We start from the raw sequence: 23,500 nt of genomic DNA, 5'->3' as shown, positions 1-23,500 counted from the left end.
GGCAGAAGGTAAGGCAATCAATATTTACACTGACAGCCACTATGCTTTTGCCACAGCTCACATTCATGGGGCCATCTATAGACAAAGGGGGCTACTTACTTCGGCAGGCAAGGAAATCAAAATAAAGAAGAAATCTTGGCCCTCCTAGAGGCTATACACATGCCCAAGAACTGGCCATCATCCTCTGCCTTGGCCATCAAAAGGAGCAAGGTGCTGTAGCCCAGGGAAATCAGATGGCAGGTTGGGTGGCCAAACAGGTGGTACAAGGCATCCCTGCGCTTCCTGTAGAGAGTATAGAAGAACCAAAAGGGACCCCAGAGATCAGTTTTGAATACACCTCCATAGATTATGAGATGATTGAAGATCTTGAAGAACAAGGGAAGTCCAAAGGATTTAGCTACCATGGGATAGCAAGAACAAAAGAAGGAAAAATTATTTTGCCCTATAGAGAAGGAAAGGCATATGTAAAACGCATCCATCCCTTGACACATCAGGGAGCAAAGAAATTGTGTGATTTAATCCAGTCCTCAAACTATTATGTGCTCAGGCTACTAGACGAACAAGTAACTAAATCCTGCTAGTGTGTTGCCTAATTAATGCTGCAGGCCCCTTTAATGAACAAGGAAAACGACAACTGGGGGATAGACCTGGAGTTTACTGGGAAGTAGACTTCACTGAGATCAAACCAGGAAAATATGGTAATAAATAGTTACTAGTTTTCATAGACACTTTCTCAGGATGGGTAGAAGCCTTCCCCACCAAGTCTGAAACTGCTCAGGTGGTGACCAAGAAGATCGTTGAAGAGATCCTACCCTGGTTTGGGATCCCCAGTGTAATATGCTTGGAAAATGGGCCTGCATTTGTTGCCCAGGTAAGTCAGGAATTAGCCACACATTTGGGGAACAATTGGAAGTTAAATTGTGCTTATAAACCCCAGAGATCAGTAGAGGTAGAAGGAATGAACAGGACTCTAAAAGAAACCCTAACTAAATTAGCTTTTGAGACCAGTGGTAAAGACTGGGTGACCCTCCTTCCCTTTGTGCTCCTTAGGGCCCGAAACACACCTGGGTGTTTCGGCATTACTCCTTATGAAATTCTACATGGGGGACCACCCCCCTTGACCGAGTCTGATGAGATATTGAATTCCAGTGCTGACTCTTCCTCACCCTCTTCTCTGTTTACCCATTTAAAGGCCTTAGAAGTTGTCAGAACACAGATCTGGGACCAGATTAAAGAAGCATACACACCAGGGAGCAGTGCAGTGCCCCACAGGTTCCAGGTCGGGGACTCAGTTCTGGTCTGACAACATCGAGCTGGCATGCTTGAGCCACGGTGGAAGGGACCTTATCTAGTGCTGCTGACCAGCGCCAAGGTCGCAAAGGTAGACAGGATCGCTGCCTGGATCTACGCATCCCACATAAAAAAAAGGCACCCAACCAGGATGAAGACGACCTCAGAGAAAATTGGACAGTGGCCGCTACTGATAATTCTCTTAAACTGTGCCTTCGCTGTACACCAACCTTGGGTAATAATCCTCACACTCTTATGACCCTGACATGGGAGGCCATCTCTCAAGCTGGAGATACTGTATGGAGTACTTCAAAGGCCCCCCCCCTTATACATGGTGTCCCCCTCTGTTTCCTGAAATCTGTGCCCTGATAGATGGATTAGATGCCTGGGATATCCCTGAAGAGTCACATGAAACGGTGCCCCAAGATGAGGTAATCTATCACAAGCAGCCATATCACCAGGGGTTAAGTTCCCAAGGAAAGTACATTGCAAATATACCAGGCTGTAGTAGCAGGTCTCAACAGAGGAGACTTTGTCAGGAGCCCTTTTATGTCTGTCCCAGGGATAGGGCAAATAAAAAAGAGGCTCGCTGGTGTGGGGGAATAGAGGGCATCTTCTGTAGTCAGTGGAGATGTGAAACCACTGGTACCACTCATTGGGACCCTTCCTCTAGCTTGATATTATTATAGTATCCAGATGAAATAAGGGCCATGATTCCTTAAACATCACTTTTACTCAAAAAGCAAAAGAGACAAAAAAGATTGGATAAGGGGAAGACTGTGGGGCCTAACATTTTATGTGACAGGGACAGGCCCTGGATTCACATTTAAGATTCGGCTAAAGATGAAGTGTCCCCCAACCCAGGCAGTAGGACCTACCCCCGTTCTTGTTAAAAAACCTCCAATGCCCCTTCCCAGACCTACTTTTCCCGGACCTACCCTAGTTGTTCCAGCTATTCCAACAGAAGTCTATACCCCTTCCTCAGACCTGAAACTTACATTGCCCCTACTCCCCCAGATACTGAAAACCGTCTGTTTAGTCTGGTACAGGGGGCTTTTTGGTACGCAATTGTACCAATCCCAACATCACTAAGTCTTGTTGGCTGTGTTATGCCTCCATTCCCTCATATTATGAGGGAGTTGCTCAAGTCAAGACAAACAATAAGGCTGAGGACAATTCTCAGTGTCCTTGGGGAGAAAACAGAAAACTAACATTAGCAGCTGTCTCGGGAAATGGACTTTGCCTGGAACAAGTCCCACATGACAAACGGTAACTCTGTAATCAGACTCATCATCACCAGTCTTCCAATAATAGAGGTCAGTACTTAGTCCCTCCCTTAGTCACAGTATGGGCTTGCAACACTGGACTCACTCCCTGTGTATTTACATCTGTTTTTAATACTTCTAAAGATTATTGTCGTTTAGTTCAGAGTGTTCCTAGGCTTCTGTATCATGATGACAGTTTTTTGTCAATGGATTCAACCACTGGACCCGGTATAAAAGGGAACCCATTACCATGACCTTAGCAGTGCTTTTGGGTCTAGGAACAGCAGCTGGGGTCGGCAAAGGCACAACTGCCTTGATACAGACCCCCCACTATTTTCATGAATTGCACAACCGCTATGGATGCAGACCTAGGAGCACTAGAGCAGTCCATCACCAAACTTGAAGAATCTTTGACCTCGCTACAGAACAGGAGGGGGCTAGATCTACTTTTTCTCAAAGAAGGTGGACTCTGTGCCGCACTAAAAGAAGAGTGTTGTTTTTATGTAGACCATTCTGTTCTTATAAGGGACTCCATGGCTAAGCTCAGAAAAAGGTTAGAAAAATGAAGCAAAGAAAGAGAAGCGTATTAAGGATGGTATGAAAATTGGTTTAACAGGTCTCCCTGTTTTACGACACTGATTCCACCCTGGCAGGCCCTCTGATTATTTTTTCCTCCTGCTTTCTTTTGGGCCATGTATTTTAAATAAGCTGGTTGCTTTTGTTAAAGATAAAATAAACACCATACAAGTCATGGTCCTCAGACAGCAATATCAACAAGAAGAAAGGTCGTTCTAAGATTAGAGCTATCCACTAAAAGAAGTGGGAAATGAACAGCAAAAACTTATAATTTTGGGTCTTATAGCATTGTGGTATGTAAGTTCAAGAAATTCAGGGCTGAAGAATAGACCCAGGCGGGTCCAGGCACAGCCATACTCACCCTGTAGCTAAGAATTTCCGGCCATAAAAGATTAAAAAGAGAATGCAGGAACTAGCCACTGCTATCAGGGCGGACCAAATGGCCATCTGGCAGGATGGCACCTCCCTATAGACCCCATAAATCATACATTGACCAGGTGTCCTGCTGACCTCGAGAAGTCCCAAGCCCTTGTGTCTTTCTCCATTTTAGCAGGTACATATTACCCTGCTAATTTTTAATCATCCTGCCGCCATTTAAATAAGCCAATTATGTGTAATGGCGCAAATTCTTTTGGCTCCCCTGTTTTTGGTTTGTGGTTTTTGCCTTTATAAGCCTGTAAAAAGTTTGGGCTGGGGTTGAACTCCCCTGCCCCCTGCGCGGTGCATGAGTTTCGTCCACAGCATTCTGGCTTGAGCGAACCTTTGTTGTTTGTGTGTTTGTACGCCATTAAAGCCTTGTATAATTACAGTGAGTTCGGTCTCAGTGTCCTACTGGGTGCGCGCTTGCCCGAGAAGGGACTCCCCACGGGGGTATTTCAGTAGGTTTTCTGAATAAGTTTGTATTACATGGAAAAAAAAAAAAGATTTATTATATTCATTTCCTTCCTTCTCATGGTGTTTAATGCATATATAATGCAATTGAATACTGCACATTCGGATTATTAACAGTTTTATACCAAGTTCCAAATTTAACATACCACGAAATGAGAAAGCGTACAATATATATTCCAATCATGAATAAGCAAATGAATGTAGGGAAATAGTTTTCAGGTACTAAGATACATAGCTATTAAGACATGATCAGAACAATTTAGATCAGAGGATATTAGCCTAACCCCTATGACTTAAATTTCCCCTTGGCTGTATACTCAGAGCTCTGTGTCCTGTCTGTTGCTGATTGGAACAATGCTTTGTTTTTCAGTAGCTTCCTGCATGAATTTAACATGGTCATACACTATAGACCGTCTTAGCAGGAATCAACTTAATGTGGATCTAGGAATCTGTTACCTGTAGAGAAGGGCCTCTCTGTTAAGAATGATCAGTGACCATTGTACCTCATTGTTTCTACAGAGGATCCTAAAGGGTGCATAACCTGCTGTGAAAAAGATCTAGGCCCTCTAATCCATGACACAAGCCTAGTTTCCATTTGTTCAGTTATGTCAGATTTTGTACTAATATATTCAGGCAAAGTAATTACTGTTATATATCTGTTCTATCCAAGATTTTAATACTATTGGTTGCTATTTTGCATTGAATCCTAGAGCTGATGAACCAAGTAAAGAACACTGGGAAATCACCTAGATAAAAGAGATAAAGTGTGTGATGGTTACACCTTGTAATGGCAATGACTCTTTGAATTAAGAGGCCTTAAAAAGAAATGAAATAGAAACTTGAGTTTCTCAGTAATGTGAGTCACTCTGGTATCAGGTCTCTTTAGCCTGAGGATACAAGAGAAGACTCTAACCAACATCATTGACAGTCTTGGTCTTAGGTCATCATGATATCCCTTTCGATGATCCCAAGTGTATCACAATATAATAAGTAGACCCACCAAAGGCAATAAAGTAAAGACAGCACTAATCACTGAGTCCTAGGCATGCTAAATGCTAGGCAGTCACTCTGTCACCTGAGCTATGTACAGACTCTGTTCCCAATATTCACAGATTTAAGTTTTTTCCAATGAAGCCTAGAAGCTGCTTTCGAAGGAAGATGTGTTCTATGACTATGTCCTAGCACAGTCTGCTGGAAATGGCACCTCAGTTTCTGGTCAGTACTAGGAGAGCAACAGCAGGGAGGTAAAAGCTATTCACTATTGCGTCCCGCTCGACCGGCAAGAAAGATACAACAAACTAGAATCTTCCACAGCAAGAGCTTTATTGCTTGCTTATCAGGAAGATCCCGAACCGGGAAAATGGCGCTGCTTTTATAACCTGCAGCGTGACATTTCAGCACCTGATATGGCATGACAGCTCCTGATTCATTGCTTGCCCATCACCTGAATATTTCACCCCGAGAATGGGAGTGACTAGGAGTGAATTCACTCTCGCACCTTCGTACAAGGCTTCTTTACTGGTTAGCCACAGCGGAGGCCCGCGCCATCTTATAATGGCGATTGCTCGCGGCACACACGGCTCTCCTCAGAGATTACTGGTGGCATGCACGAGATTGCTCGCAGTACGTACCTGCTCTCCACATCTTCCCCTTTTTATTTTATTAAAACTTGAGGCTGGTCTAGGCCTGTGTAACTTTGCCCATCCACTGTGGCTCCTGTCTTAGGTCATTCCTTCAATGTCACAGACTTTCCTGTCATAGGGTAACCATATCGCCACCGGGCCCCGTGTCTTAGGTTGATCTGTGCATGAGGAAAGTTGCCCGTCCCTGGATACCACAGTGCTATGTGACATTAACTACTAAATAAACTAGGGCGAACTCTATAAAAGAGGACAGCCACCAATGTCAATTAATTTTTGAGCATAGATAGCCAGATTCCAGGGAAGGCCCCTTGCTTGATGGCAGCAAGTGCTTGGGTTATCAAAACCTTGTCACGTGTTTGTTGGGTTCTGAGCTTGCAAACCAACCAGAGCATGACCACAAGTCCACAGCAGGTGGCAACGCCAAATAAACCTACCCCCACCCATTCCTTAAAATAAGAAAAGGCAGATGAAATCCAGGAGGAGAGGACCTCTGTCAATGACAGGTCCACTCGTGTTGAGTTGATCTTTAGAACGGCCGCTCTAAGGACCTCAAGGGTCTCATCGAATCTTTCAGAGCAGTTTCCTGCAAGATATAAAGAAACCTGTCTAGACAAATTAGCTGCATAAGTAAAATTTCATATTGGACACTGGTAATGCACAGAGCTTCCAGTTTTCTTTCACAACCCAACTGGGCCATCTGGTATAGAACACCTATCTGTTCTTCCGCCAGGTCAAGGTACTGATTCAAAGTCATCAGCCCTCCCTTTAACTTGGTACTAGCAGAAGTTTGGACAGTGATGGCATCAGCCAGATCTGCTGAAAGCTGATTTAATTTTGTGGCTGATTGAACCGCACTAACCATAGCATACCCTGCAGCTGTAGCAGCAGCTGCACTGGCTGAAATTGCTATGATCACGGCAGCAGTAATGCCAAAATCTCTCTTTTTTCAAAACATAGATAAGATGGAGGGTGTATCCACCAGAACAGGGATCCAACGTGGGATCCGTGCCACCATGGCACGGGTGTTCTTTGTTACATCCCAACATTGAGAAATCCAACAATTATCATTGGAACAGATTTCAAATGAATCATTTGAAAGAATAAACAAGAAAGCGGGGTAAACACAGACTGTGGTAGATGGATAATTAATCTGGTTTACCAAAGTTTTATTAAACCCAGTGATCTCTGCACTGGTATTACTATATCCATAAGAGTCCAGGGAGGCATCATGTATTCCCCAATACTGAGCAAATCTTGAGATGCCAGTAAAAGAAGCCTTTCCAACTGCTCCTCCCTGGATAAAGATCAAAGGATTGAGTTCTGTACAACTGCCATTGACTCCACAAAGCTCCCACTTGTGAAAGGGATGCATTCTAATGTCCTGTATGAAAAGTCCCTTTTTCATAACAAATTCCTTCTCTGGGTTATCTATCATGTTGGGAGAAAAGGAAAAGGTTTTACTCTGATCTGCCCAATGAGTGATGGAGGATTGACAATCAGACCAAGGCAGGATCAGCCCTTCATCTTCCAAACTACAATGAGGGGCTATTTTTGGTTGGTGTGGACGTTTTTTGTCTGAAAAGTTAGGTGGTAGAAATGTACCATTAACCCAATTTACCTCGTGCCAAAAGGTCCGATTTGTAAAGGTTATCTCTACATTGGAAGTATCTTGGGTTGTGCTCATGCAACCTCCTCTATGCTCATTAAACTTCCCCAAAGCTCGGGCTGTGAGGTTGATACAATTTCCTGGTCCATTAATTCGAAAACATAAAGAACCCTGTTCTAGTAAAGTGCGATTTTCTCCTAATGGTGCTCAGGTTGGGATCATAGGGTAAATATGGCAAATCCACTGTTTTATCAGTAGTAAAGAATTTTGGAAAAACTATAGCATCATAGCGAACTGGCATTGGTTTAGGGAAAGTTGAGAGAATAGCCCATCTCTGCTGGCCCATTATACTAGGAACCTGAGACAAGTTCAGCATTGTCAGGATCAGGAACAGTCCTCGGGAGGTCAGCATCTTCTGCACCATCCTTGATGAATATCCTGGGGATGAGTCATTCCGGCAGCCAAAATGGGTTGTCTTCACTCTGTGAAAAAACACAAACAGCTCCCCGGGATCTGATTAAGATAGGATCAGGGCCTTTCCAGAGACTAGTTAAAACATCCTTCCGTTTGACCATTTCTTTTGGTCTATCAGGGTTTGAGTTATGTCGCTCAGCTGCAGAGTGTCCCTGCTCGTCGAGATTCAAAAAATTAAGTGTAAAGAGTGCCATAAATACTGCTACTCTTGGCACTGAGGGCAGAGTCTCATCAAATCCCCCTTTCTGTTTTATAAGATTTGAGTTTGCGGTGGGCACATTCCACAATGCCTTGTCCTTGAGTATTATAAGGAAGGCCAGTCAAATGAGTGACATCCATTTGATGACAAAATTGTTGAAATTAAGTAGAATTATATGCTGGCCCATTATCCGTTTTTAGAATTGTGGGCTTGCCCCACACACTCCACGCTTCTAGGCAGTGCTGTATAACATGAGAGGCTTTTTCACCTGTTAAAGGTGTGGCAAATATTACACCAGAGCAGGTGTCAATAGAAACATGTAAATATTGATTTCTCCCAAAGGAGGAAATATGACTGACATCCATTTGCCAGACCTGTAATGTCCTGACGCCACGATGATTTACCCCTACATGAGGAGTAGGTAAAAATTGACAACAGTTTTGACATTGGGTGACAATGTCACGAGATTCTTTCCTGGTTAAAGTAAAACGGTGGTGTAATGTCTCAGGTGTCACATGAAAGCATTCATGAAATTCTCTTGCAGCCTCTGCCTGTGAGGACAAAGCAGCAGCCACGATTCTAGTGGCTTTGTCTGCTAAGTCATTTCCATGAGACATGAGGCCAGGAAGGCCAGAATGACCTCAAACATGAGTAATATAGACAAGATGTCTTCTGTATAACAAGGCTGACTGAATCTTTTGAAAAATGTGAGCAAGCTTACTAGTTGGTTTAATTAAGCCTGCAACTTCAAGCATATTAACTGCATTGAACACATATAAGGAATCAGATACAATATTGAGCGGTCCCAGGAAAGTTTCAAGGACTTCTAGAACTACCAAACACTCTACAACATGGGGTGATGAATCATTATATTGTTTAGATGTTACTTGGCCATTTACTACATATGCACCTATACCAGATTTGGATCCATCTGTATACACTACTACCCCATCCGGAAGTGGGTGTTTGACTGTTATTATTGGAAACACTATAGCTTGGCTTAAGGCAAATTGTAAAATTGTATGTTTTGGATAATGGTTATCAATTTGTCCTGAATAGGAGGCAACCAAGACTGCCCAATCGTTGGTTGTTGCTGCCAGGGTTTGAACTTGAGCAGAAGTATAAGGTACACTTACTATATAAGGTTCTTACCCGAAATAAGTAATGGCTGCTTTTATCCCCCTAAGTGCAAGTTGAGCAACTGCATTAGGATACCACTCAATGATTTTTGCAGGGGAAGCATTAGGATGGACCCACAACAAGGGCCCATTTTGCCATAAGACCACTGTTGGTAACTGTGCAGTTTTTAATATGCACAATTCAAATGACTTTGACTCGTCAATGCGTTGTAATTGAGCATCTTGTAGGGCCTTTTCTACAATTTGTAAAGCTTGACATGCAGCTGGGGTAAGTGCTCTGTGGGAGGAGATATGGGTATCTCCCTCTAATATGTCAAATAAGGGCTTTAATTCTGCTGATGGAATTTTCAAAAAGGGTCTCAGCCAATTAATATCTCCTAACAATTTTTGAAAATCATTCAAGGTATGTAGTTGATCTTTGCGAATCTCTAATTTTTGAGGAACAATTTTGTCAGGATAAATAAGTGACCCTAGGAAGGCTCCCATTCGAGCAACTTGCACCTTTTCGGTGGCCACCTGCAATCCCCATTGCCCTAACGTTTTTATTAATATAAGGTATGCATCTTGCAATAACTCTGAATATTTATGGCAAATCAAAATGTCATCCATATAATTTATCACCTGTAATGATGGAAAATGTTCTCTAACTGACTTAAGTGCCAATTGTACATACAGTTGACACATGGTGGGGCTATTCGCCATCCCCTGAGGTAGGACCTTCCATTGGTATTTTTGATCTGGCTCTAAGTAATTAATGGCTGGGATCGTAAATGCAAATCTTTGCCTATCTTGAGGGCATAAAGGTATAGAGAAAAAGCAATTTTTAATGTCTAGGATTATAATTTCCCAATTTTTGGGTAAGGCAGAAAGTAATGGTAGCCCTTGCTGAACTGGTCCAAACAGATGCATTTGCGCATTAATTGCTCTAAGATCATGTAATAAGCGCCATTTGCCAGATTTTTTCTTAATTACGAAAATAGGTGTATTCCAGGGTGAGTTAGAAGGCTCTAAATGCCCCAAGTGTAGCTGTTCAGAAATTAGTTTTGTGGCTGCTTCTAATTTTTCAGAGGAGAGAGGCCATTGGGGAACCCATACAACTTCCTCTGTAAGCCATGGTATGGGCATGGAACCCTCAACAGCTGTCTCTAGAAAAAATCCAAACCTTGTCTCCCATTATTACCTTTTTGAGGGATAGGTTCAAGTTTACCCTGCTCTCCTTTTCCTAATCCCCTTCCTTCTTTATAGCATATTTTCTTAATCATTCGAACAGCTTGTGGCGAGCATGCATTAGTTAAGGTCAGTCCTAGTGCCTGTAAGATGTCTTTCCCCCAGAGATTTACTGGGAGTGGTAAGACATAAGGAGTGAATCATCCCATTTGACCTTCAGGCGCTGTCCAGCTCAAAGTACGGGAACTAATAGTGGGACAGGACTGATAACCGAAACCTTGCAAAGAATGTGATGACTGAATAACTGGCCAAGTTTTCGGCCACCAGTGAGAAGAAATAATACTTTTGTCTGCTGCTGTGTCTAAAATCCCCTTAAATTGTTTCCCTTCTATAACTAACTCTAAAGAAGGCCTGGAATCTAAAGGCATTATTAAATAGGCCGAATCATTTCAAGTAGAACCAATCCCTCTGGTAGCTTGAGGGACACCAGAAGAGGGAAAACAGCCATGTAGGCTTGGCTGAATTACTAACTGAGCTATTCTATCTTTTTGTGAAATAGAAACGACACCCTGAGGACAGGAACAGAGAACTTGAAGTCCCCCTTCATAATCTTGACCCACATCTCCAGGGTGAACAATAAGACCTTGTAGTGAAAGGGAAGCCCTGCCCAATATTAGGCCGACACTCCCAGATGGCAGAGGTCCTTTATAGTCAGTAGGAATAGGCTGCTCTCCCATTTGAGGGATCAGCATGAATTGGGTGGTGGTACGGAGGTCCAATCCAGCTGAGCCTTCTGTTGCCCTGCGGACTGTGGGGTCCACCTTTCGCCTGTCGTAGTCCCGTATGTTTTCGGGCCCTAAGACCTGAGGGCCCTGTCCTGGTTTTTTGAAATGGTGTCATTATCTACTGCTTTAGGGAATCCTGGCTGCAGGAGCCTGCCTCGAATGTCCCTGATTGAACGACAAGCGCTAGTCCAATGATATCATTTTCCACACTTAGTGCACAATCCTGGTGCTCTCCTTTTAACAAGGGCTCTACAGTCCTTTTTTAAGTGTCCTGGTTTGCCACGATTATAGCAGAGTTTGAGCTCAGCCATGTCAGGGCATTTTTGCACTTGTAGAATGGCAGCTGCTAAACCTGCATTAGTGAGTGGCCCACCAAGTTCACGGCAAACCTTTGACCAGTCCTGCAGTCCCTTGCTTTTTCCAGGTGTAATAGCTGCCCTGCATTCCTGGGTAGCCTGTTCATATATCAACTGTTCAATTAAAGGCATAGCTGCTTTTGTATCTCAAAATATTCTCCCTGCTGCCTCTGTCATTCTAGCCACAAAAATTGAGTATGACTCCTGGTAGACCTGAGTGATCTTGGTCAAATGCCCACTTGCCTCTCCCTTCTTAGAGAGTGCCTTACATGCCTTAACAGCGGCAGCTGAGATCTGGGCGTATGCTCCCCAATAATAATCTGTTTGGTTAGCAGCATGCTGTCCCTGACCTGTAAGCAATTCAAATGTCCATGTCCTTTGGTTTCCTTCCATGGTGGCATTGGCCCTTGCCTGCGTCTGACGGGAGTCCTGCCACAAAACTTTCCATTCAAGATACATCCCCATACTGGGGGCTGCAGCTTTTACTACAGTCTGGCAATCACCAGGAGTCATAGTGTGAGTTGCAAGCCTTTCAACTTGTGCTACAGTGAAATTAGCTCTGACTCCATAACACGGACTGTTTCTGCAAGCTCCTTAATCTGTATATATTCTACTGGAGCGTGAACACGCCCTCCCTCAGCTCTTTCAAAAACTGGAAATGCCTGTTGTATCTTCCTCTGTTCCTCTTTTCGTATAAATGAGTCTGAATGATACCTCTGCACATAAGGCTCAGAATGGTGCCTCTGCACATAAGGCGGAGGTGCACTAGAACCCTGAATTTGCATATCCGAAGACTGCGCAATGATTTGACATTTGTCTCTAGCTGCTTTCATGTTATTCTGTAACTGATTAACTCGTCTTTCATCTGACTGGTATCTTTCTCCCTCACAACCTGTCGCTTTCTTCTCTAAGTCTGTTTCCTCATAGGAGCTAAGTTCCTTATCTGATTCTGAGCTACTGACAGCTAGCTGCTTAAACTCATCTAGTGGTGGGTAGAGGCTTCTTTCCTTATGTGCCTCTCCAGCTCGATCTCCCTTCTTCTCTCCCTTTCCATCCCTTTTTCTAATCTCTCCCCAGGTATTTTCCCTGACATTCTCTTTTCCTCTGTCTCAAGGCTCATGGAAAGGCCTAAATTCTTCAGTGCACTTTGTTTCCTCTCTATTTTTAATCTCTCTCTCCCTGATCTACCTCTGATAGACTTTCTTGAATTTCGTCCAGAACTTTCTGCCCTGCTTCTACCATTTGCTGACAATCCTCATCTGTTAAACATGATTTCACCAATTTCATAGCAGCATAATCCCTGCTTTAAGTTTGCCTTTCTGCTGTTCCCTAACTAGATCTCCTTTCAGTTTGTCCCAAGAGGCAACAGTTAATGACAATGAGCAAGCATACCATGGTGCAACACGGTCTATCTCTCTGACAAATCCCTCTTAGGTCTTAGTGGCTATTTTTAGGCCACACTGCTTCAGGACTGAGCGTAAGCCCACTACTATAGAATGGGAGATTCCCATACTGCCGCTGTCCAGGCCTGACCGGGCCTGAAATTGGTTGCTGTCCAGGCGCTGTCCAGGCCTGACTGCGACTAAGAACCAGTCAACAGTTCCAGTGGTGGAAACAAAACGAAACCAAAAGGAAAAGTGTAATCGCCATGCAAACAATCAAAAGGGCTTCTAACTCTGGAGAAATTTCAAGATTGTACGTATCTTGTAGAGCCTTTTGTCCCACAGTTCTGATTCTGCCCCGTGAATGAGGGATCTTCCTTGCGCCGGTGTGATGACAGTTCCCGGGTTTTGGCACCACTTATTGCGTCCAGCTCGACCAGCAAGAAAGATGCAACAAACCAGAATCTTCCTCAGCAAGAGCTTTATTGCTTGCTTCTCAGGAAGATCCCGATCCGGGAAAATGGCACTGCTTTTATAACCAGCAGTGTGACGTTTCAGCACCTGATATGGCATGACAGCTCCTGATTCATTGCTTGCCCATCACCCCACTATTACACCCCGAGAATGGGAGTGACTAGGAGTGAATTCACTCTCGCACCTGCGTACAAGGCTTGTTTACTAGTTAGGCACTGTGGAGGCCCGCACCATCTTATAATGGTGATTGCTCACGGCACACATGGCTCTTCTCAGAGATTACTGGCGGCACGCACGTAATTGCTTGCAGCACGTACCGGCTCTCCACAATTCACCACGATATCTGCAGTCCCTTCTATGAATAGTCTGTTGTAACCTGGAGAATTCTGGTCATCCACTCTGATACCACTACTGTTGTAGCAACTTGAACTTCTCTTAAACCAGTCAGTCCCTTTCTATAGAGATGATTCATCCCTGAAGCATCTACATGGGAGAGAGAATGGGGAGCATAGAAATCAGAGAGAGGCAGAAGTAATCTAGACTTCAAGTTGAGAAAAGAAAAAGTGGTCCTGGGGAAAATACAGTGATTTCTGGGTAGAGAATATGGAGCATCCCAGTAAAGGTAGTTCTGAACTGGCTTGTTTATCTTGAAGGCAGACTTGGGCATTGTATAAAGCTCTCTTGTAAGATCTCATACACAAAATTTTGCTCAATGTCTGACTCAGAAGTAATATTTCAGCAGTATCTAGGATTCATGCTGGAAAAAACTGGAGAAAAGAAATCAGGATTTTTGTGGGCCAAGGTCCATGACATAAGGCTTCAGATATCTAAATTGGCAAAGCTCATGCAGCCAAGAGAAACCTTTACACAGACACCTAGAGTCTTGTGGCAATGAGCCAGGATCAAATTCACCATAACTATCCATATTTTCGCATTCCTTGTGCTATGATAATAAAGGACACAGCCTGAGTTCATATAAATCATTAGGTCTGCTTTTATTGGGTTCTAACTTCCTGGGGCCGGGCTCTAAAGCAGGACAAATCTTTCCTCTGATCAGCAGAAGATATAACATGACCTAGTCATGTCAGGCATGCATGCAGAGCTTAGAGAATGAGAACCCTGAAGGGGCATAGAACCTCAAGAGATCAAGAAATAAATTGACTTTTGTTTGGCATTTGCCTGTCAGAGAGAGAAGCACTTAAGGCAGGGTCATCTCTGCCTTTCATTGTTTCAGGACTCAACACTCTGCAACTTTGTTTCAATACCTTCTTTCTGTTAACCATTAGCTTGCCTTTAGCCTCCTAGACTCAGTGTTGCTGAGTGTGAAACAGAGTATACTCCTGACAGCCTCAGGAGCATGTAGATGTGTAAGTCACACACAAATACCAATTCAAATGTGTTGTGTCTGGCCAGCGGCTCACATGTCTGGGTTCTAATCTGGAAAGGAATCTTGGAAACCTGGAAGAGAACAGGGAGCTAGGCAGAGAAGAGAAAGATGTAGCTAAGGCAAAATTCTGAACAAAGCTCAATTTTACTATTTCTGAAACTCATTTATGAAGCAGAGGTAGGGACCTGATTCCCGCCAAATCATCTTGGAGTAAAGTTACAGGTGAACACGTGATGGGTCCAGAAATGCTAGTTGGAAAGCAGCAGCAGTGGGAGTGGCAGGGTTATAGAGCTGCAAGCTCTGCTGAGATGCTCTCTAATACTGAAACCTGAGCAGATCAGCTGAAAATGAAAGGAAGCTTGTTCAGGTATAAGACTAAAAATAAGGGTTCTGGGCATGGAGGAACAACACTTGTGAATTATCAATCTGATATATAAGGAAAAACAGAAATAGACTAGCAACAACCAGTCCCAGAGAATAGAGGGAGATAGCTTACGAGGTTAGTCAAGCACCATTTGCTCTTTGGAATGCCTAACTGCTCATCCATCCAATTTTGCTTGTAACCATCTCCTTACTAATCTACCAGCCAGATAATATGCAAAGCCTGAGGGACCTTCTAACATTCAGTCCTAAAAGGGAGGTCACCATCAAATCTCCACCTCAGTGTTCAGGAAACACTGTAATAAAAGACAGAAACAGTGTAGGATCATAAAAACTATCTTGATTGTAACTACTAGAATTTAGTACTAGCTACACACTTTTATTAAAAAAACTGACATCAATGAAATTTATATTTTACAGTTGTTTCTACAACAGAACAAACAATCTACATTTGGGGTTGGTCTTCCTATTTCACATAATCAAATCAGGAAAAAAAATTCCTCACAGGTGCCCCAAATTCCCAGAGTTTTAGTGAATTCCTAATATTATCAGGGTTACAACCAAGACTAGCCTTCATAAGTATACCTCTTGTCAATAAGACATACAATCATATCTCCTTATATTATATTAATTTCCAAAGGAAAGCAATAGTTATGCCTAGCACAGTATCCTATATCCAATATACAACTGCAAATAAAGTATATGAATTTCCAGGGCAGAATCATGCTTAACATGAGATAAAATTCCATATACAACTACAATCATATTTAATCTTTTAGAACAGATTACAATTTCTTAATTGTAACACCATATAAAATCAAATTCAAAGCATTGTTTACTTTCAAAGTACACTGACATGATTATACATTCTCATTCAAAATAAGAGGAAAAGAAACATAAACAGGAAATATTGGGAAAATCAAGATCAAATCTAGCTAGACAAACCCCAAATCCTAAATTTATGTACATTGTGGCTTAAAAAGCTCTTCCTATCTAGTTTCATGACTACAATATATTTCTCTGTCTTGGGCTGGTTCCATTCTTTGTGTGTAGCTTTCTTTGAGAGATATCGCACAGCTGTGGACCTTCTTACATCCTGATTGCTATATCACAATATAGGCTTCCCTTTCATACCTTCACAAAAAGCCTCTCTAGACATCTATTCAGGGACTTCGCTGCAACCTGGATGCCCTCAGTGGCTTTCCATAACCACGTAGGAAGACTCCATGGCTCTTTTCCTTCTGTATCCTTCATTAATCTGATGAAAGAACTACATGGTGGATGTTGCCAAGTTCTTTTGCCTGCTTTAGATAGAACCTGCCTGCTTCCTTGAATATTTTTTCATAAATTTGATATGTTGTTTTTCTGCTATAAACAGATCAATCCTTGGGACATTTCTTTGCACAAGTTGCAGGATTAGCTTGGCGGATACTCACCTCGAGGAAACAATTCCCTTTATTACATTACTCCTTATATCTTTCAACACTAGCTATGGCTCCCACAAAAAAATTTTCTGGTGCTCTTTTTTTCTCCAAACTTAAATTCTAGCTCATCCCTTAAAGAATGAGTACAATCAGGAAAACAAAAGTCAAGAAGCATTAGCGATGTGGGAATAAAGTACAGCTGTTCTGCTGGTGGGTGCTTAAGTTGGTACATCCAGGATAAAATCAGTGTGGAATTTGCTAAAAATATCTAAAAATAGAACTAACTGGTGACTCACCTATATCACACTTGAGTGTAGAAAAGATAGCATGGTTATCTATTGATACTTGCTCAGTCATTTTTGTTGATTTTGTTTTCAAAAAAGGAGATGCAATCAGCTGTAACGAAATTTGATAGAGAGTATATGGAATTTGAAAATACTATATAATAAATGCGTTAAGTCAGGCCTATAAAGAGAAATGCTACGTGTCTGTAATCACATTTGGTCTAGCTTCAACTATTAGATTTTTTGTTTAACTTGGAGTATCTGTGGAGATAAGGAAACCCAAAGTGGCACATGGCATGGAAGAAAGGATGAAGCCTTTATGGAAGGAGGGAATGACAGAACACATGCAACATAGTAGGAGGAGGAAACATTAGAGATTACAAGTTTAGGTAAGCATGAGTATAGGATTATGTCTGTTATTCCCATACGGAATGCCACATTGTAGGAATTTTATTTAAAATATTACATTTAAGTGGCATTACTCTTGGTTACAGTCCAAAACTTGATACTACAACACTTTCTGAAGAAACCACATACTCGAGTAATAGAACATGAATAAATAAAGTTATAAACAATCTTGAAATTTAATTCTTAGGGCTTGCTGTTATATAGTGGCAGAATGTTCTGTTTATGCTACTAGCAGAAAAATTAATCAAGCATATTACACATCTGTGATCCCTGACAACAAGATTAGTGACTCATTTGAAATATACTGTGTACATATATATATATCATCTAGGTTTAAAGTAATATATTCCTGTTGTCTATTTTTCTGTGTTTACTTCTAGATCATAGGAACTATTTTACTGTTACCTAGAACTGATTTTAGAACGAGGACAGAATACTTTGTCTTAATAATTTCATGCCTACCTAAACATAAATACACAATATTGTTTAAAAAATAATAATTATGAATATTTTCTACCTGCATTGGGTAGTGCCATAATAAGTTCATATTTCAAACTACTGATTAATAATATGAAACAAAAAAATGTTAAATTTTAGGATAGATAGTTATAATACTTCAGAAAGTTGTCAACAAATTACACAGGGAAGGAGAAATAGAATACATCGATTTCTCCACGTATGGTTATTGAGATTTTGGCCAGGTATAGTAGCCTGGGTTGGCATTTGAGTTCTCTTAGTGTCTGTATAACATCTGTTCAGGCTCTTCTGGCTTACCTAGTCTCTGGTGAAAAGTCTGGTGTAATTCTGATAGGCCTGCCTTTATATGTTACTTGACCATTCTCCCTTACTGCTTATAATGTTCTATCTTTTTTTAGTGAATGTGTTTTTCTGATTATTATGTGTTGGGAGGAATTTCTTTTCTGGTCAAGTCTATTTGGAGTTCTGTAGGCTTTTTTTTATGTTCATGGGCATCTCTTTCTTTAGGTTTGAAAAGTTTTCTTCTATAATTATTTTGAAGATATTTGCTGCCCCTTTAAGTTGAAAATCTTCATTCTCATCAACTCCTATTATCTGTAGGTTTGGTCTTCTCATTGTGTCCTGTATTTCCTGGATGTTTTGAGTTAGGATCCTTTTGCATTTTGCATTTTCTTTGATTGTTGTGCTGATGTTCTCTATGGAATCTTCTACACCTGACATTCTCTCTTCCATCACTTGTATTCTGTTGCTGATGCTTGCATCTATGGTTCCAGATATCTTTCCTAGGGTTTCTATCTCCAGCGTTGCCTCACTTTGGGTTTTCTTTATAGTGTCTACTTCCATTTTTAGGTCTAGTATGGTTTTGTTCATTTCCATCACCTGTTCGGATGTGTTTTCCTGTTTTTCTTTAAGGAATTCTACCTGTTTGGTTGTGTTTTCCTGTTTTTCTTTAAGGACTTGTAACACTTTAGCAGTGTTCTCCTGTATTTCTTTAAGTGAATTATTAAAGTCCTTCTTGATGTCTTCTACCATCTTCATGAGATATGCTTTTAAATCCGGGTCTAGCTTTTCGGTTTTGTTGGGGTGCACATGACTAGGTGGAGTGGGAGTGCTGTGTTCTTGATTTCTGTAAGTACAATTCTTACATTTGCCTTTGGCCATCTGGTAATCTCTGGAGCTAGTTGTTATAGTTTTCTCTGGTTAGAGCTTGTTCCTCAGGTGATTGTGTTAGCCTCTATCAGCAGACCTGGTAGACTACATCTCTCCTCTGAGTTTCAGTTGTCAGAGCACTCTCTGCAGGCAAGCTCTCCTCTCAAGGGAAAGGTGCACAGATATATGGCCTAAAGACCTCCCTCCTGGCCGAAGAAGAAGGCCCAAAACAGGACCTGTCCTGAAGCTGAGTTGCTTTGGCCTGTCCCAGAAGGTGTTAGCTTCTGTATTCTACACTCTCACACGTCCAGAATACACTCTGTGGAGTCCTGGAACCAAGATGTCTGCAGCTGATGCTCAGGCAAAGCACTCCTGCACTGGGCAGACACCTTTCCTCTGGCTGGGAAAGTGGCCAGATGTCTGAAGCCTGTGCAGAATACTCTCGGCTGGGTCCCGGAACCAAGATATCTGCTGCCGCCGATGCTCCGTCAAAGCGCTCCCGCACTGGTCAGACCACTTTCCTCTGGCCTGGACATTTGCCAGTTGTCTGGGGCCCGAAAAGTGGGCTGCCTTAGAAGCTCTGTGGCTCCCACCTCTCCCAGAAGCTTTTGGCTTCTGTATTCCGTAAACTCACCTGTGCAGAATACACCCTGTGGGGTCCTAGAACCAAGATGTCTGTTGCCGATGCTCAGGCAAAGCACTTCTGCACCCGGCGGACCCCCTTTACTCTGGTTCGGAAAGTGGCCGGATGTTTGGGGCCTTTGCAGAATACACTTGGCAGGGACCTGGAGCAGTCTTGTGCTTCTTCAGAAAATTGACATTGTACTACCAGAAGATCCAGCAACACTTCTCCTGGGCAAATACTCAGAAGATGTTCCGATGTGTAATAAGGATTCATTCTCTATGATGTTCATACCAGCCTTATTTATTTATTTTGTTAATATTTTTTATTATTACGTATTTTCCTCAATTACATTTAGAATGTACATTTAGAAAGTCCCCCATACCGTACCCCCCACTTCCCTAACCACGCATTTCCATTTTTTGTCTCTGGCATTCCCCTGTACTGTGGCATATAAAGTTTGCATGTCCAACGGGCCTCTCTTTCCAGTGATGGCCTACTAGGCCATCTTTTGATACATATGCAGTCAAGAGCTCCGGGGTACTGGTTAGTTCATAATGTTATTGGACCTACAGCATTGCAGATCTCTTTAGCTCCTTGGATACTTTCTCAAGCTCTTCCATTGAGAATCCTGTGCTCCATCCAATAGCTGACTTTGAGCATCTACTTAAGTATTTGCTATGCCCCAGCCTTGTCTCACAAGAGACAGCTATATCCGGGTTTTTTCAGCAAAATCTTGCTAGTTTATGCAACGGTTTCATCGTTTGGAGGCTAATTATGGGATGGATCTCTGGACATGTCAGTCTCTAGATGGTCCATCCTTTTGTCTCAGCTCCAAACTTTGTCTCTGTAACAGTCTGGCGGTTCCTCAGAAAATTGGACATGGTACTACTAGAGGATCCCACAATACCTCTCCTGGGCATATATCCAGAAGATGTCCCAACCAGCAAGAAGGAAACCTGCTCCACTATGTTCATAACAGCCTTATTTATAATAGCCAGAGGCTGGAAAGAACTCAGATGCCCCTCAACATTGGAATGGATACAAAAAATGTGGTACATTTACACAGTGGAGTACTACTCAGCTATTAAAAAATGAATTTATGAAATTCCTAGGCAAGTGGATGGATGTGGAGGGCATTATCCTGAGTGAGGTAACACAATCACAAAAGAACTCAAATGATACTTACACACTGATAAGTGGATATTAGCCCGGAAACTTAGCATACCCGAGATATAAGATACAATTTGCAAAACACATGAAACTAAAGAATGAAGACCAAATTGTGGACACTTTGCCCCTTCTTAAAATTGGAAGCAGTCACCAGCATTATTTATAATAGCCATTTGCTCGAAAGAACTCAGATGTTGCTCAACAGAAGAATATATGATACAGAATGGATACAGAAATTCTGGTACATTTAAACAATGGAGTACTATTCAGCAGTTAAAAACAATGAACTTATGAATTTCTTAGGCAAAAGCATGTATCTGGAGGATATCATCCTGAGTATGGTAATCCAATCACAAAAGAACACATATGATATGTACTAACTTATAAGCCAATATTAGCCCCCAAACAGACTACTCAAGATACAATTTCCAAAACGCATGAAACTCGATATGAAGGAAGACCAAAGTGTGGATACTTCATTGGTTCTTATAATGGGAACAAAATACCCATGGAAGGAGTTACAGAGACATTTTGGAGGTGAGAAAAAAGAAACGACCATCCAGAGACTGCTCCACCTGGTGTTTCATCCCATAGACAACCACCAAACCCAGACAATATTGCATATGCCAGCAAAATTTTTTGACAAGACACTGGAATAGCTATCTCCTGTGAGGCTATGCCAGTTCCTGGCAAATACAGAATTGGATACTCACAGTCATCTATTGGATGGTACACAAGGCCCTTAATGTGGAATCTAGAGAAAGTACCCAAGGAGCTAAAGGGTCTGCAACCTTAAAGGAGGATCAACAATATGGACTAACCAGTAACCCCCTGAACTATGTATCTAGTTGCATATGTGGCAGAGGATGGCCTAGTCAGCCATCAAAGAGAGGAGAGTCACTTGGTCTTGTGAAGATTATATACCCAAGTACAGGGGAATGCCAGGGCCAGGAAGCAGGAGTGGGTGAGTTGGCAAGCAGGGTAGGGGAAGGTATAGGAAACGTTCAGGATAGCATTTGAAATGTAAATGAAGAAAAATATCTAATAAAAATGAGTTAAAAATATTAGCAAAACCTTATATTAGCACGTTAACAGCACATCCTAAAGATCTCAAACACAAAGAAGAAATGACACCCAAAAGATGTGGTGGCAGGAAATAGTAAAACTCAGGGTGGAAAAAAAAATAGAAAGAAAAATACAAATAAATTTTTGGAACAAATATTGGTTCTTTGACAAGATCACTAAGATAAACAAACTATTATTCAAGTTAACTAAAATAAAAAAGATAATATCCAAATTAGCAAAATCAGATATTAAATGGGGGGACATAACAACAGACACCTGATAGGTCAGAATGTTTCGCAAAGTGCTTCTTCCTCCTAGAAGCACACTTGCTCAACCATATTAATTGCTGCTGTATTCATAATTATCTGCAACTGGAAACAACCTACATGTCCATAAACTGAAGAATGTATAACATATATGTTATATTTATACAATGGAACATTACTCAGCTGTTATGAAATGGATGGAAACAGAAAAAAATAAAAAAAAAACAAAACTAAAAACAAAAACATAACCTGAATAACGTATCCCAGTCCCAGGAAGATAAATATGCTATGTGTTGATTTATATGTTGATATTGACTGGGCTGGATAGTTTTTTGTCAACTTGTCACAAAGTAAAGTCCCCTGAGAGTAGGGAATCTCAATTGAGAAAATGTCTCCATAAGATTGGTCTGTGCAGGCAGGACTGCAGGGCAGTTTCTTAATTAATGATTGATGGGTAGGATTTCTGCCAATTGTTGATACTGCCATCCATGTGCTTGTGGTTCTGAGTTCTCTATGAGAAAGCATGAAACCATGGGGAACTAACCACTAAGCAGAATGCTGCAGACACTCTGGGCCCCTTTGTCTGCGTGGAACGGATCTCTAGTCACAGGTGGGCAAAGCGTTGGATGAAATGATAGATAGATACACAGAGAAGAGGTTGTGTAGAATCTGAATGTAATGTGTCAAATTGAGCATCAAACTTTTTATACAGAAGAGAATAGGAAAGTTGGGTGACACACAAGCAAGGTACAAAGAGGTTACTGGATTCTTACAGAAAACGGAGGAATACAAACTCAGAAGTTCTCACAGGAAACACCTGGGATAAAATTCACTGTTAACAACTGGGATCAAAAAGAGCTCCACCAAATATCCACATAATCTTAGAAGCCAGGGTCAAGGGATTCGTGCCCTTGCTATAGTTCCTATTTTAGTCTATTGTATAGACCACCTTCCCCCTAGGCCATTGTAAATACGTGTATATGGGTGGAACTCAGCTATCTATAGTTCTAAGTATGTACTCTGCTTCCTCCTTAGGTCTCAAACTTCCTTCATCCTAGATGATGATAAATTCTTGTGTAGGGCAGTGACTTAGCTTTTATTCAAAGTGGTACTATAATACCAGAGGCAATTCTGAATGCCACTGAATAGGCAACATTCTTACTGAATTCCAAGCCCATGGTCAGCTCAAGGACTTTCTAGGATATTGGAACACTGGCGAAAGCTTAGCTATATCAGAATTCAATCTTAAAAATAACTTATAATAAGATAACACTAAAAGAGAGCATGTGGATCCATACACCAGACTAACACGGGAATAGGGGATGAGTATATGGGTTAATGAGAAGGCCAAAACTCCAGAAGGTGAGCTTCCATGAAACTCTTTGCCTCATGAGTGCTTCCAGGCCTCTCGGCCTGTCAAGCTGACTCGACTGGTGTGCGTGGCAGCAGTACCCATCCATGGTCTCTGTATTAGCTCCTTCCTCTAGGTACCTGGCCCATTTCAGTTCCTGTTCTGTCTGTCTTCAGATGATGAATAGCAATGAAGAAGTGTAAACCAAATAAGTCCTACCCTCCCCAACTTGTGCTTGGGTTATAGTTTTTGGTGACAGCAATACA

Source organism: Mus musculus, chromosome Y (assembly GCF_000001635.26).
Source record: "Mus musculus strain C57BL/6J chromosome Y, GRCm38.p6 C57BL/6J".
Taxonomy (NCBI): domain Eukaryota; kingdom Metazoa; phylum Chordata; class Mammalia; order Rodentia; family Muridae; genus Mus; species Mus musculus.
The sequence above is the reverse complement of the archived record's forward strand: the minus strand, read 5'-3'. Positions refer to the sequence as shown.